The sequence below is a fragment of the Hemicordylus capensis genome, chromosome 2 (assembly GCF_027244095.1).
Source record: "Hemicordylus capensis ecotype Gifberg chromosome 2, rHemCap1.1.pri, whole genome shotgun sequence".
Classification (NCBI taxonomy): Eukaryota; Metazoa; Chordata; class Lepidosauria; order Squamata; family Cordylidae; genus Hemicordylus; species Hemicordylus capensis.
The window spans coordinates 195,345,946-195,361,333 of record NC_069658.1 but is presented as its reverse complement, the minus strand read 5'-3'; the positions used below and the strand labels follow the sequence as shown (position 1 = coordinate 195,361,333).

The 15,388-nt window shown below is 44.4% G+C and overlaps 1 protein-coding gene across 8 annotated transcripts in view; it reads right to left on the bottom strand.

Annotated features, from left to right (window-relative positions):
• Positions 1-15,388, bottom strand: part of LRP1 (LDL receptor related protein 1) — a 452,537-nt gene that overhangs the window by 279,625 nt on the left and 157,524 nt on the right. Inside the window, exon 1 of one of the 8 annotated variants that reach the window (XM_053288915.1) lies at positions 3,886-3,918. The exons of the other annotated variants lie outside the window; for them this stretch is intronic. The gene's annotated coding sequence lies outside the window, so the exon portion shown is untranslated. Of the gene's footprint in view, positions 1-3,885; positions 3,919-15,388 lie in introns of those variants that run through there. 8 annotated transcript variants of the gene reach the window in all.

Sequence of the window (15,388 nt, the reverse complement as noted above, 5' to 3'; positions counted from 1 at the left end):
AACAGCAATATCTATAGAGCCACCAATGAAGTAGTATATAATTGAAAACGAAAGGACACCCTGATGTCCTTTCCAATGTCACAGAGGATGCTAGAGCACAAATCTCATACCATATATCACATCAAGTGCACAAGATCCACTACTACAATATCAGCATCCCCTGCACATGAGGAGGGATCTTGGTCAAATCACCCAATCCAAATCATCAGTCACTGCATAGTTAAGCAGTGTTGGGCTTCCACGCTCAATGAACATATAAAGGTACTTTAGCCTCCATTACTTCCTAGTCATCTTGCATGTCCCCAGTCAACAGAATCAGATGCTTTTTTAAAAAGCTGATGACCCTTATAGCTCAAATCCGTTTCCCAAATGGGTTCTGATCCCATTACCTTCAACAGGTGCTATCAGGTGTCTTAAGCAAAAGCTCACTGCAAGCATTTAAACTGACTACCTAACAGTCTAATATTTCCACTCAGTATTACTTCTGCTCTAAGGATATGTGCCAGTCAAATGTGGCTGCAATCCTAGTATTAACATCATGCCAGTATGTTTCATCCCATTTCCTCTGTAGAAAGCTTAGTCATATGAATGGACTGTAAGAACTGCAATTATATTTAAACTGCACAGCTTATTTCTGCAAAAAAGATGCCTATTACTTTACAGTTCTGGAAGAATTGTTTTAAAACCCACTCACCCACCCCCACACACACTCTGCCTTTGTGCCACATTTAAATCAGAAAGCACCACTTTATTGATTTTTTTTAAAGCTTCACAGAAAAAGTGAACCTTTAAAAAAAACTTTTTTAAAAAAGTAATGTCCCCTAAATACCAGTCTTCTCCTTCACAATTTTAGTTTACTATTACTATTATTATAAAATTATATCCTGTCTTTTTATCATTGCAGCCACTTGCAACAAACATAAATATTTTAAAAATGAAACGCTGGCCCACCTGTTGCATAGGCTTACACTGGCATTTGAGAGCACAAATGTACAAATATGATACTTAGCAGGGACAGAGCCACCATCGAGCAGACAGGTTCAAAGAACCCAGGCTGCAGCCCCTCAGGGACTGCACCTCGTACCCCAGACACACCCCCACACCTGAAGGTAGTCGTGGGGGCATGACTAAATGCTCCCTGCATCTGATGTCAGACACAGGGGGCGGGCCTAGGGGGCGCAGCGGCAGCAGAACCCGGGCCGCCACTGGCCTCCCTCTGCTCCTGATACTTAAGATTGCTTGCCTGCACTTCGGGAATGCAATTTACATTAAAACCAATGTGACAACAATGAATGCACCACTGAGAGACCTTAAAGGTCAAGCTGAAGACAGCTCATCCTGGAGAGAATCTATCTACGTGGTTGCAAAGAGTCAACACCGACTTGATGGCACTTAATCAATCAATCAATCAATCAATCAAAGTTGTACCATCGAGTCAGTGTCGACTCCTGGCAACCACAAAGTCAGCATCAAAAGGGGCAGGGATAGGGGCACAAAAGGGCAGGGATAGGGGCACAAAGAGGCAGGAATGGGACCAATTCACACAGGCACTACCCTAAAGGCATTGCAGCTATGATACATCCCTCTATAGTCCAGTTCCCACAACTGGTATAATATTTCCAACTAGTAACAGCAGGAGAGAGGGCATGCCCTCAACTCCTGCCTGTAGGCTTCCAACAACATCTAGTAGGCCACTGTGTGAAACAAGATGCTGGACTAGATGGGCCTTGGGCCTGATCCAGCAGGGCTGTTCTTATGTAGTATATACCCAACAAATGTCTGGAATGTGCATGAAGCAAAGTTGTGATGGTTGTTGCACATCTCTGAATGCTTACATTCATTCTTCACCCTTGGTTTCAAAGCCTCTTAAAAGGGGCTGTTTTTGCTCTTTCCTAGTATGGTGAGTTGGCTGATAGGCATGCAAACAGGTCTGAGATGAAAATGAGGATTGGTGTGATAACTGTTGATAACTGATGCCTCCCTAAAGCACAGGCAAGCAGGGCTATCCCCCTATGCAGGTCTCAGAGACATTTTTGGAGGGTGCACTCTCCTAGATGAAAGGTTGCAGCTTCCCCAACTACAGCGGATTACCTTCCCTTTCTCCTCAGCTTTCAGATGGTACCTCTCAGCCTACATAATCAAAGCAGTTAAGATTCACCCCTGGAAATAGACTTGGCATTTCTGCCTCTCCGGGGATACTACTATAATATGCTAATGTAAGCCACTCTTCCATAGCTGCCCATACCTTTTAGAAAGGAATGGTTACATATTCTCCTTTCCTTCTCACCCCTGAATAATTCAAGCCTCTTTTGGAAGTCACAGTTGAAAAACTGACAGTAGGTTTTCTTTTAAGAAAATAGCCAATAAAAAAATATTAAAAGTTTTAAAACCCTAAGCAAGGTATCCCAGAGTACCAAAGTGGTTTCATAGTCTTTCCAAAAAGATATTCACTTCTAAACATCAAGGTCATGAAGTCTTGAATACCAGCCAGAGGGCACTTGAAGGAGATTGCACATCCAGCAAAGTTTCCTGATACGCCTGGCTTTCACGGCTTAATTGCTATTAATGGCTGCAATAAAATGTTAATACAATTTCCATATGCCTCACATTCCCCCAATGCAAATAGAGAGAAACTGAGGCTGGTAATAGAGATTTTTCTTCATTCCTCCAATAACCCACGACCATTCAAGCTTCCATCAAGGTCACTGAATGCCTGAATTTGTTGTATAGAGAAAGGGAAGATTTCTCCAGCCTGACAAGAAAATCAGCATGGCCACTATTCATACTTCACTAGCAACTAGATGAGATGGCCACAGGATGCAATGTTATGCCTGGCTGCTTCTAACATTCCAATCCTCAGACAATGGGAACACATAGTGGAATATGCGCCTGTTTTGAATGTTGGAAGTCCAAGGCTCCTCTCTGGCATCTCCAGTTTTAAAAAGGATGTTGGGTAGCAGGAGGGATGTGCACAAAACCGGAAAACCCAGTTCAGCTTGAATCGAACCAGTTTTGAACCAAACCCTGTCTGGCTCCATGCACACTTGAGCCGGGCCCGGTTCGGTTTGAATGGGCTCAGAGCTCTACTGGTTAAGCAGAATCCAGTAAGGATTCCCCTTATAAGTAAAGGGAAGGGGGGACCAGGGGGCTTCCCTAAAATAGTTGGGGTGGGAGGGGAGTAAAGTTGTGCCTTAAAAGTGCCACTGGCGGTGGCTTCTCTCACCCCCGCTGGAGCAGGCAGGGCCAGTTCAGACCCGGTTCAGGACAGTGTACAGCCTTGGAGATCACTAAAATGGCCTCTATGCATCTGTGGAGGCCATTTTAGTGACCTCCATGCCTGCTCACAGGCCCGAACCAGGCCTGAATCGGCCCTGCCTGCTCCAGTGGGCGGGGCACCACTGCCCCCTCCCCACGGCTGCCGCCACCGCAGCCAGTATTGGAACTTTAACAGTAAAACTTTATTCCCCTCCCACATCAACTAGTTTTAGGGAAGCCTCCACTCCCCCCTTTACTGGTAAGAGGGAATCCTTACCAGAATTGCCTTTACCAGTAAGTTCTGAGCCAGCTCAAAACAGGCCCAGTTCGGTTTGACTTGAACCCTTCAAATTGAGCCAGCTCACACACCCCTAGGTAGCAGAGCTTAAAGAGCCACTACCATATGGTCACAGTAGACCAAATTGATTTGATTCAGCATCAGGATGGAAGACAGATGTTTAACGTGTGGTAGAAGGGATCTGAACACACATTCATAGCATTCTGCTTTTAATTTTTAAAGTTTTATACAGCCTAGGGCAAGAGTATCTCCAGAACTCCCTCCTCCCAAATGAACCTGCCCCAGAACTCCAGTGTTTTAGACAGTGAGGCTGTGCATCCAAGCAGCCCTACCCAGGTTAGGGCTGCTTGTGTACACCGCTGGGATCGAGGCAAATCACGGCGCTGCCTCTGCGGCAAGTCCGACTTTTAAACCTGGGCTTTACCTGAGAGGGTGTGAGCATGCCCTCTAACCTAGCCCCTGGGTCATGAGTATGCTCAGGCCACAGAGTCGGGCACCTAGAGGGGGAATTCCCCAAGACACCACGCTCATCACACAGTGCCTTGTGGGATTCCTAGAGGCCAGGAAAATGAGTTCTAGCCTCTGGCAAACCGCACTGCTCACAGCAGCACGTATCGTGTGGGCATGCGCCAGCGCACTGAAGAGGACTGCAACAATAGTCGGGGAGGAGGTAGGTCCGTCCCTGACTCCCCCCCTGCCTGCCCAGATGGAACTACCTCCCCAAGCAGGTACGTCGGTCCCCATCACTACCCTATTCTTGGCAGGTAGTGAAAACTGCTCCCTTTCACTGTGCTTTTGCTTCGATCTCTCTTCCTGTCCTAGTTGCTTAAAACTCATGTTTTATTACTATGATTCATGTATAAGGTTTGAATCTTATAACACTTTAATTCCTGTTATATTGCTTTGAATAGTTAGCCGCCTTGGATTCAATTCTGTTGTAGAAATATGGGCTATAAATAACAGAAATACAAACATACATACAATTAGCTTTTGAGGCAGAGCATGTGTGGCCAAACTCCACCACACTTAAAGGAGTCTTAGAATGCATTTCTGTCTGCATCTTAAAGTGGCTTCATATGTTTGCATGCTGTCTAGTGGACAGTAAGAAGATGCTGCTGTGCTGATCTGCAGAGTGGATTCTTAACAATCAGCAATTTCATTTATTTATTGGCCATAAAGATTTCCTTTGTTTATTTAGTGTGCTGCACCATCCTGAGAAGGCATGAGAGATTAGAGAAGAAACAAATTCTTTCTTGGTCCCCTCCAGTCCTAATTTTGTGGGCCTCCAGAAAAAAGATTGCTGTATTCCTTTCAACAATCTTGTTTTTAGTACTGCCTGCCAAATGTTCTCAGTTTTGTTGGATTTTCCATATATATATAATGTATTAAATTTCCAGAATCCATTACATAATCAGCGCATCTGCACATGCATAAACATACTCCACAAATACAGCAATACTGAATGGTGACAAGATTTAAAAATTGAAAACACTGCTTCAGCAACAAGCAGTAAAAGCCAGGATTTTAAGACTGTCTATTAAATCTAAGTTCCTACAGACTGATCTCAGCTTTCAGTTAAAAAATAAATCAGGAGGACACTAAAGTTCTAACTCTCTACAGAAGCGAGAGTTACAGAAGAGATGACTGTGCAACCTAAATCAGCAGAGAACCTCAGGAAGTCCAAATGATTCATGTACATCACTTGATGTTTTAACTAGTCTCATAATTGAGCGGCTACTTGGCTAAATGGCTTTTTGATTATCTGGGATGGACCAATCCTGCAATTCCCAAACACACCAACACACATCCACATGCTGACTCGAATTCAACCCAGAAGTATTCCACATTTTAAAAAAATAATAAATAAATAAACGTAAGCTTACAGGGACTGCCAGCTACTAAAATAAAGCAGCAATAAGATAAGCTTTTGCGGCTCCAATTAAGACACAAAAGGGGCCAGGAACAGCGGCTTTTGTCGCTAAGAAGGACACTCATTGTGTCCAACTAGAGGGTACTTCAATCTACAAACAGCTCTTTGTCTCTCATATTTTCTCTCCCTCCCTCCCCCCACTCCGGGTGCCACCACTGCCACTCAGAAATCAGCATTTTGAGGCTGGTAAGATGAGAGCTCCATGCATGTTTATTTATGCTGAGTCTGTTAGCAACAATTTCAAAATGGAATTCATCACTATAAGTGTCTTTGAGTAAATTTACACTTGACAGTTGTCTTCTAGATGCAAGCAGTCCAGACACTCAAGATATGCAGCTACAATAAATAATGCAATATGTACACCAGCCAATGATGGATATAGACTTCATCAATGGCCATTCCACTTGGCAGTTGCCTAAAGAGGAGGGACACAGCTAGCTTCCCCTCCATCAGCTTAACTGATACAAAATGCCCCCAGGCTTCATATTCACAGAACACCAGTGGCCATTTCACCTGGTCATTTGCAAGGGAACTGTCCCCAGCTTACAAATCTACATGTTTTCCTTCTTTTCCCCTCTCCTGTCTCTTGTTCCTTTTGTACCATGTCTAACACTGTAGCTTGGTAAGCATTATCTATCACAGTCAATCTATCTCCTAGATTGTAAGCCATTCTGGCAGGGACCTGTCTATTTTGATTTTTTTAATGCATTTTTTATTTTAAATGCGTAATTAACAACCACCACCACAATACAAAACACAGATAGTAGCAACACCCATGAACGAAAAGCCATCACAAGCAATGAAATGGTTGATTATTGCATCTGTGATCATTCAGTTCACAAGTTACATTAGAACAAAAAAGAAGGAGCACTCAAGATGAAGAGAAGACAATTTCTTTCTGACAGGTACTGGGTATTGTAAACCAGCACTGAAAATTCACTTGCGAACTTGCCAGTGGCAAGTTCCCCCAGCCCTCAGGCGAACAGGAACTCAGCACTACACACATCTCATCACCAGAGGTCTCATTTCCACTGCCATTTTTAAGAAGGTGAGGAACAGCAGGAATACTTTCTGAGAAGGAAAAGAGGGCTCCCACTGTCCCTTACCATCTCCATCTCTGTGGAAATGACAGAAGGCCCACTTCTCTCCTAAGATTTCTGCCTGTGTGCCAGAAAGGGATCCGACAGGAGAGACGGGATTGGTGGCAACCACAAATAACTGACACTGAAGTGGTGGAGAGCTTCTACCTTTTAGGATCAACCATCAACAGTAAACGATCCAACAGTCAAGAAATACGCTGCAGACTAGCACTTGGTAGGGTTGCAATTAAGGCCTTGGAAAAGAAATTTAGATGCCATGACATGTCTATACCAACAAAGATTAGAATCGTTCAGACAATGGTTTTTCCTGTGATACTCTATCGATGTGAAAGCTGGACTTCGAAGAAGCAGGACAGAAAAAGAATTGACACTTTTGAACTTTGGTGCTGGAGAAATCTTTTGAGGATACCATGGACAGCCAGGAAAAACAAACAAATGGATCATAGAACAAATCAAACTAGAATTTTGACTTGAGGCACAAATGACCAAGCTCAAACTATCATACTTTGGACATATTATGCAAAGACCCAGCCCCCTTGAGAAGTCCATAATGCTAGAAAAAGTTGAAGGAAAAAGAAGAAGAGAACGACCAGCAGCAACGTGGATGGACTCGATCACGACAGCAATGAAGGCACCACTGAGAGGCCTAAAAGGCCAAGCTGAAGAAAGATCATCCTGGAGAGAATCTATCTATGTGGTCGCCGACTTGACGGCACTAAGCTAGGCCTAAATTCCTGAATCCCTGATGGTAACTCTTTGCTGGAGCTGGCTCTAATTCTTTCAAGGAGAGGGCAGAACTGTCTTCCACACCATCTCAAAATAACCAAATACTCTGTCTACAATCATTGTCTACAATGGGATAAATACCTTATCCCAAAGGTATTTCTGAAGTGGTCCCCAGCCAAAGGTCTTCCCTTCTCCAGCCCCACTAACTTAGAAATACCAGGGAGCGACGCTGGAGCCTTCTGCATGCAAAGAATGTGTTCCATCACTAAGTTAAGGCTGCTATTGCAATGTACATACATAACATGACTGGAGTGCGTAGTAACCCTTCCTGAAATCACCAATAGGATGTTAATCTGAGGTTACTCATACAAGGCAGCCGTTTCATCTCTGCTAGGTATCTCCTCTTGCTTATGTATATGCTAATGAAGAATTCAAAGCAAAACCAAGCACATCCACCAGGGGACCCTTACACTCAATGGAGACTGGTGCTGAACACTACCACTACTTGGAAGATGCTAGGGCAGGGAGTTCAGTCATAGCTTGCCTTTGCCATCAGAGACAGGAGAGACTTTATAGAGCTACCTGAGGAGGAAGGGAGTTGCCACCTTCCTCTGAACTTACACAGGAAGCTGCCATACTGATTTAGACTATTGGTCTGTCAAGCTCAGTATGGCCTACCACCAGGCCTGCTCAACTTCAGCCCTCCTGCAGATGTTGGCCTTCAACTCCCATAATCCCTGGCTATTGGCCATTGTGGCTGGGAGTTATCGGAGTTGTAGTCCAAAAGCAGCTGGGGCCAAAGTTAAGCAGACCTGGTTTGCACTGACTGGTAATGATTCTCCAAAGTTTCAGATAGGAGTCTTTCCCAGTCTCACCAGGAGATGCTGGGAATTGAACCTGAGACTTTCTGCGTGCAAATCAGATGCTCTACTACTGAGGCTCGCACCCCACACCCTTGCAATTGGTGCCTCCCAGCCAACGAGGTCTTGCCTAGGGGCCCACAAGCATTTGGGAGTGAGCCAGGGCTAGCTAGCAATGCCTTATTCCAGGCAACACAAGCGGCTCTCAATAAGTAGCAATCAAAGTGAGACAGGTGCCCCATTTCATTCCAGGGTGACAAATCTTTCCCCCCACCCCCGACACACACACACACACACACACACACACACATCACCACCCTTTAATGATAGTAAACAATCTTGGCACGGTTGTGTGTGCTCTGTCTCTCTCTTTCTCTTTAATTTCAGTGAACAAACAAATGCCAAAGTGCAGCAAATCACCTTTGGTCAAGTGCACATAGAGGTGTGCCCACTCCAGTATTTTGGGACCAGCAGGCACAATGGAGGGCCCTCCCTGCCATTCACTTGACGCTAATGGAATTACACATAATAAACAACATTTATTAAGCCCAGGCCACCACTGCAGCTATTTGGGAAAGAATTACTTCGCCTTATCCTCCCTGACAATGGCAGTGGGGTTTATAAGCTCTGAGCAAACAGACTTAGGGACGCTTGTTTGCTGAGCATACATGGAGCAGTGGCAACAGGAGAGGGCTGTTTGCAGAGATTGCTTGTGGACATCAAACCCCAAGCAGGCTCTTGCTAGAACATGCCCTCACTGCTGCCTTGTGCATTTAGCCACAAACCAATAAGAAGCTGCCCCATGAGATCCACCACACAAAGAGGAGGATTCAAAATGCAACCTGGTGCAGATGTCTGCATGGTGCGCAAGGGGCTGGGTGGCCCTGGGGCAATCCTGCAAACACCTGAAATTTGCTTGGCCACAGAAAGATGCTGCCAACTGGGCTGACAATCCTTGTGGTTCCCTTATCCACATGGACCAGTCTGGTGCTCCTCTTCGCGCAAAAAACATGGCTCAGTCCATATTAAGGCTATGAATATTCTCCGCCCAACTCATCTGTATGCTTGGAAACAATCTGCCCAGCTTTAAATGTTGCACTGCGATGGGGCAGTCTATTAATAAAGCAGTTCTCCTCTGCAAGTGGTCTATAACATGGATGTGTGTTGCTGGTTTTCATTTGTTCTTCTGTCAATGATACTGATGATATGAGGATCTTTATGTTTCGAAGAGGGGAGAGGATCCATTCGCTAGAAAGTAATGCTATAGATGAGCAACGAATACTCTCTTATGCTGCAAATTTATGGGAATGTTTTGTTTTTAAAAATCTCAATCCCTTGTGGTGTGATCCAAGATTTCATATCCATGCAGATAACAGATTACAGTTCAGATATAAACTAAACTTGTTAGTTAGATGATAAGGTTATAGAAGGTTTAAGAAAACGTTTTAGTTGTATTCAGGATGGACAAAGTTAAATTAATTGATTAAAAAATAGACATACACAGTAGGTTTATTTTTGAAAAATAAATACAATGGCTGACATAATGAGGAAAATTACTCAAAATAGTACCATTGAAATTAAAAGGACATTAGGAAAAGCCTCACTTGTCCTTTTAATTGTAAACCACCTACACACCAGTAGTGGGAGGTATACAGATATGCTAAATAAATAAATTTCACTGGGACTACTTTGAGTAATTTTATTTATTTAATTTGTCATATTTCTATAACTCTGGATATATACATCTCTAGGTGATATACAAAAGAAAAACACAACAAATATAAAAACAGTTATATTTTATATAACTGATATCAAATGCAGGGGGCATGGCCAATGCCCGGGAGATGGTCCACCCTCTTCCCCAGTCAGCATTTCATTGAAACACCAACTGGGGAGGAGAGTTGCCCTGGCCGAGGGCAAGGGGGTGACTTGGGGGGCCCCCAGACCCTGATGGCCAGGGGATGGTCATCCTCTCTTGCTCAATAGCCCCTACACCCCTGGGTAGTAGCTGTGCTATTTTTCATTCCATCATCACATGACATGTGGAGGAACAGAAGCACTTATCTGCCCCATGGCTGCAGCCCTTCAGCAATACTTGCTACTGCCACATGACCTGTTTTGAAGTATGTGCACCATTCTTTGTACATTTTGCTTCTAGCATGGAGCATTTTGAAATTTACAGAATGCAAATGAGCAACTACAGGAGGAGGAGTTTTCTTCCTAGGCATGAGGAAATGAGACAGAGGAAATAGCAAACCTTGGGAAAACAGGCCTGGGGGAAAAATGCTCTAGGTATATTCACAGGAAATACACCCAGCGCTTCCGAGTACAAACCATGCCAGGGAAAGTCTACACCGTCCCCAATCTGAGCACCTCAAAGTGGCTGTTTTGCAATCCTGCCAGTCCTCTCCAAGCTTATTGTTGCTAAATAGGCTGCAGTTGAACTTGGCTCCTCCCCTACCTTCCCTTCTCCACATTCCAAAGCCTTTTTTCAAAGCCAAAGAAGAGGTATGTCTTTCGCAATCTTTGAATGACACATGGGACAACTAAAAGAGAAAGTTCCAGCTGACTAGGTGTAAGCACAGCCACTGGGGGAGGGCTGGGGCTGAGACTCAACATCGGAAACTGAAACAAAATGAATAATATGCTGTATTTGACTAGCGTTAGGGCTACCTTTGGTCAGAACCAGCTTGATGGCTGCTGACCAATCTATTTCAGCAAGCTGTTATTCCATATGGCCAGGCAAGTCTTCAAAAGTGGCATCTAACCCAGTCCTTTGCTCACGAGCATACCAACTGTACCTACGGGACACCACCAGCCTCACCCCAAATGCTGAGGTTATCACCCTTCCATGCCACACTGACCCATGGCCAGATGCTGAGTCTACAAGCTATGCTAGAACAGCTTCAGGGGACACGCTGGCACAGAAGGGAGGAGAACCACTGGCTTGCCCCAGCTCAGACAGGCCATCTCCCATGCACTTAGGCCAACAGGGCGGAGACAGAAGAAGAAGTATGGGAGACATGCAGGAGCGAGTCCAGAAGGACTGGAGAAGTGGGTTTCCATTTTCAAAAGGGTGCCATTGGGGCTGAGAGGAAAAAAGAGCTCAGGAGTGTCATGCCTGCTGGGAGGCTGCGGAACAAAGGCCCAGAAAACCCTTCTGAACCTGTCCAGAGGGAGAAAGATTCACCCACATTTTGAAAGAGCTGCACTGGCTGCCGGTTTGTTTCTGGGTCCAATTCAAGGTGCTGGTTTTGACCTTTAAAGCCCTAAACGGTTTGGGCCCGGGGTATTTGAGGGACCGCCTGCTCCCAAGGGTTGCTGCCCGCTTGACAAGGACATCTGAGGGGGCCCTGCTCCAGGTGCCGACAATGAGGGAGGCCCGGCTGTCGTGCACTCGGGACAGGGCCTTCTCTGTTGCTGCTCCTAGACTCTGGAATGTTCTCCCAGTGGCCATTTGTTCCTCAGACTCCATCACAGCTTTTAGAAAGCTTTTAAAGACTTGGCTTTTTACCCAGGCTTTTACATAATCGTTTTTACTGCGGCTTCTGTGTGTTTTTATCTGTTGTTTTTTATGCTTGTTTGATATGTTTTTAACTTGGTGTTTTTATTGCTTTTATTGTATGTTTTAATTTTTGTAAACTGCCCTGGGGTTTTCTTTTAACGAAAGGCGGTATAGAAATGTAAAAATAAAATAAAATAAATAAATAAATAAAAAGATGAATCGGGGCTCCCTGAGGAAAAGAAAGTCCCATGCCTGAGAGAAGAAAATACAGTGTGCTCCCTTCCTTCTGTTTACAAGTCTCTTATTTGGTTCACGTCTTCTTAAAGGCAAAGGCTCCACTCTGTAGCTGACATTGAAAAGCTGCTTCTACCCGGCTCTTGGGAACCCTGCTGGAGAACTCCCCCTACCTGCCCCATGACCTAGCCCCTGTGCAGCAACTTGAAGATGTTTTTCTAAATCTGTGGATTGAGGCACATCAGCCCTCTGTCTGCTGTGCCTCAACAAGGAGCCATGCATTTGGAACTTGCAGTAACTGGGTCCTTCACAATATGCCTTGTTTTGCCACCATCAAATTTAGCTGTTGAGAGGAGTGGGGTGATGCCTCAGCCTTTTTAATTCTAGTTTTCTTAGATGTGTTTGCATAAAGTTTGCAAGTAGTTTTCCTGGCCCTTGTTTAGTTAGTTTAATTAGCTAAATTTATATGTCACCCTACTCCCATAGGACTCAGGGCGGCTTACAAGCAATAACATACACAGCAACACAATTTCATAAAAATATATCTTACATAGCCTCATAAACCACAACCCCGTACAATACTCATTCCACGTGACATAATAACCATGGATTACAAGATCACTCTACGATCAGCTATCTCAGCAACAGAACACCCGGCGGAACATTTCAGTCTTACATACCTTACGAAAGGCCAACAGATCGTGGAGAGCTCTGATATTATCCGGGAGACCGTTCCATAGAGTCAGGGCCACCACTGAGAAGGCTCTGGCTCTCGTTGATTGCACTTTAATATCCCTAGGGCCCGGGATCACCAAGGCATTACTTGTGGCTGATCTCAGGACCCGGCGAGGGTCATATAGAACAAGGTGGTCTTGGAGGTATGGAAGGCCCATATCGTGTAGGGCTTTAAATGTTAAGTTTAATACCTTAAACTTAACCCGGGACTCAACCATCAACCAGTGCAACTGAACGAGCAAAGGTGTCACATGTGCCTGCCAAGGTGCCTTAGTAAGGACCCTGGCTGCTGCATTCTGCACCAGTTGCACTCTCCGAGGTAGGCGCAGTGGCAGCCCCACATAAAGCGAGTTACAATAATCTACCCTGGAAGTGACCGTCCCATGGATCACAGTGGCCAAGTCCAGAGGGCCTAGCTGCCGTATTTGGCGTAACTGAAAGAAGGCCTTTTGAGCAACCTCCATGATCTGAGCCTCCATATTCAAAGAGGCATCAAGAATCACGCCCAGGCTCTTCACAGTAGGCTGAGGTATCAAACAAGCACTATCAAGGGTCGGTAACTGAAAACTCCCCCCTGACCTCTTCGGGCCCAACCACAGAACTTCAGTCTTATCCGGATTAAGCCGTAGACGACTTTGCCTTAGCCAGTCTGCGACCGCCTCCAAACACCTGGTAAGCTGGGCTATGGTGTCCTCAGCCCTGCCATCCATCAGCAGAAAAAGCTGGGTGTCATCTGCATATTGGTGTCACCCTAGCCCAAAACTCCTCACCAGCTTTGCTAGTGGCCGCATATAAATATTGAACAGCAAGGGCGAGAGAACAGCCAGAACCAGAACTCTCATACACAAGGGCAGTTTATATCAGAACTCTCTCACAAGGGCAGAGGGATGTTAAATGTAGTTTATATCAGAACTCTCTCACAAGGGCAGAGGGATGTTAAATGTGACTCTTCACTAGAGGTCCAGGGCTAATGATATGAGGGGAAGAGGTCAAACTGTGGGCAGCAGTTTTCATGGATGTGGGTTGTGGTTTTTTTGTTTGTTTGTTTTAGGACACAAGGGATGGAATCTAAACTGGAGATATGAAACCCAGATTCTAATATAAGCCACCACTACAATGCCGCTAATACAATTCTGCTACATACTAAAGAAAAGATAAGCATCTGAAATGAATATCCTCCCAAACATCCTTGTCCTCCTTCCCCCAACAAACCTGATAAAGCCTTGTAAGCAAGTTGTTATGGCTATGCAGCTTATTAAACCCAGTACTCATGTATATGAAACAGGAATTAGAAATGGGCTTTGGAGCCATTTGTACCACTGTGCAAAAGGAACAATAACTCTTTCCTCTTCTGTGTTAAGTTTCAAGCCAAAGAAGACAGAAAAGAAAGCAGCTTAAAAGATTCTAATCTCTCCAAGAAGCAGCTGTTCTTGGGGCAACTAGGTTTCCTAGACAAACTCTATAGGGCTGTTCTCACAATCATGAACTGAGGAGGACAATTATCCTGACTAGTTTTGGGAGCTGTGTGCACTCCTGGTTTTCAGTTGAGTGTGAGTTAAAAGCTAGGTCAGAGGAGAGGAAAGTGATCGTGTGGGAGGAAGGCGTAGGCTCCCATGGTGTATCCTCCCGCATAGATACTATGATGGTAAAAGTGCTGAGTAGGGCAATGCCATCAGAGCCTACGCCTACATCTACATCCCAAACGATCACTTTCCTTTCCTCCAACCTAGCTTATAACTCACACTCGACCAACAATCTGGAGCAGTCCTAAACTTTCTGTTTTGTACATGATATTGGGTGATGTCTCTCCGCAGAAATATCTTTATTTCTTTTATTTAAAAAGATCTGTACCTGACCTTTTAATAAAACAATATTTTCAAGAAAATGCATTCTATACATTCTTAAACAAATAAATCAGACCAACAGCACATCATCATCATCATCATCATTATACATCAGGCAACAAAACTGGACTCCACCATTTCAGGCAGCATATTAACGGGATGCTCTCTTTTAGAATTACATTTTGAGATCCAAAACCTGAAAGCAGAGGATCAAAACCCTAGCACACTGCATGTAAAGGAAACATGTCTTATATAACCATGGTTTGCTTGATGTTGATATATACCTCAAACCTGGATAAAGCATACCTTGATTTGCAAACTTATTTTAAACCATTACTCAAACTGAACCAAATAGCTTCACAACTTGGTTTGCAGCCAATTTTTAACCATAGTTTAGTTCGTTGTACTTAATGGGCTGGTTCAGATGTAATAGGGAACACAATTAAGCCTGGTTCCACATGGTGTCATCAAAGCTTGGAAGTATGTGCGCCCCTCCTCCCATGCCCGCACTAGTGCTACATCCAATTTACGTTAAAATAAAACAAGATCAGTTGTGACGTCCAAACAGACCAATCTTAATTTATTCTAACCTACTTACTTGAAATAAATGGCGATCTGTAACGGATTTCAAACCTTGGGTGCAGATCGCTATATTTCATGTAAGTCGGTTAGACTAAACTGAGATTAGTCAGTTCAGACTAACTGATCGTGGTTTATTCTAGCCTAAATTGGAAATAAAAACTCATGTGTGCAAGCCTGGGGGACATCATGCAGAGCCAGGCTTAACCACAGCTTCAAGTTAGATCTGAACCAGTCCAATGCATAACCATGACTAAGGGAAACAAACCATGATTTAGCAATATGTATATCTGCATAAGTCTCTTGTCATAGTGAGCCTCTC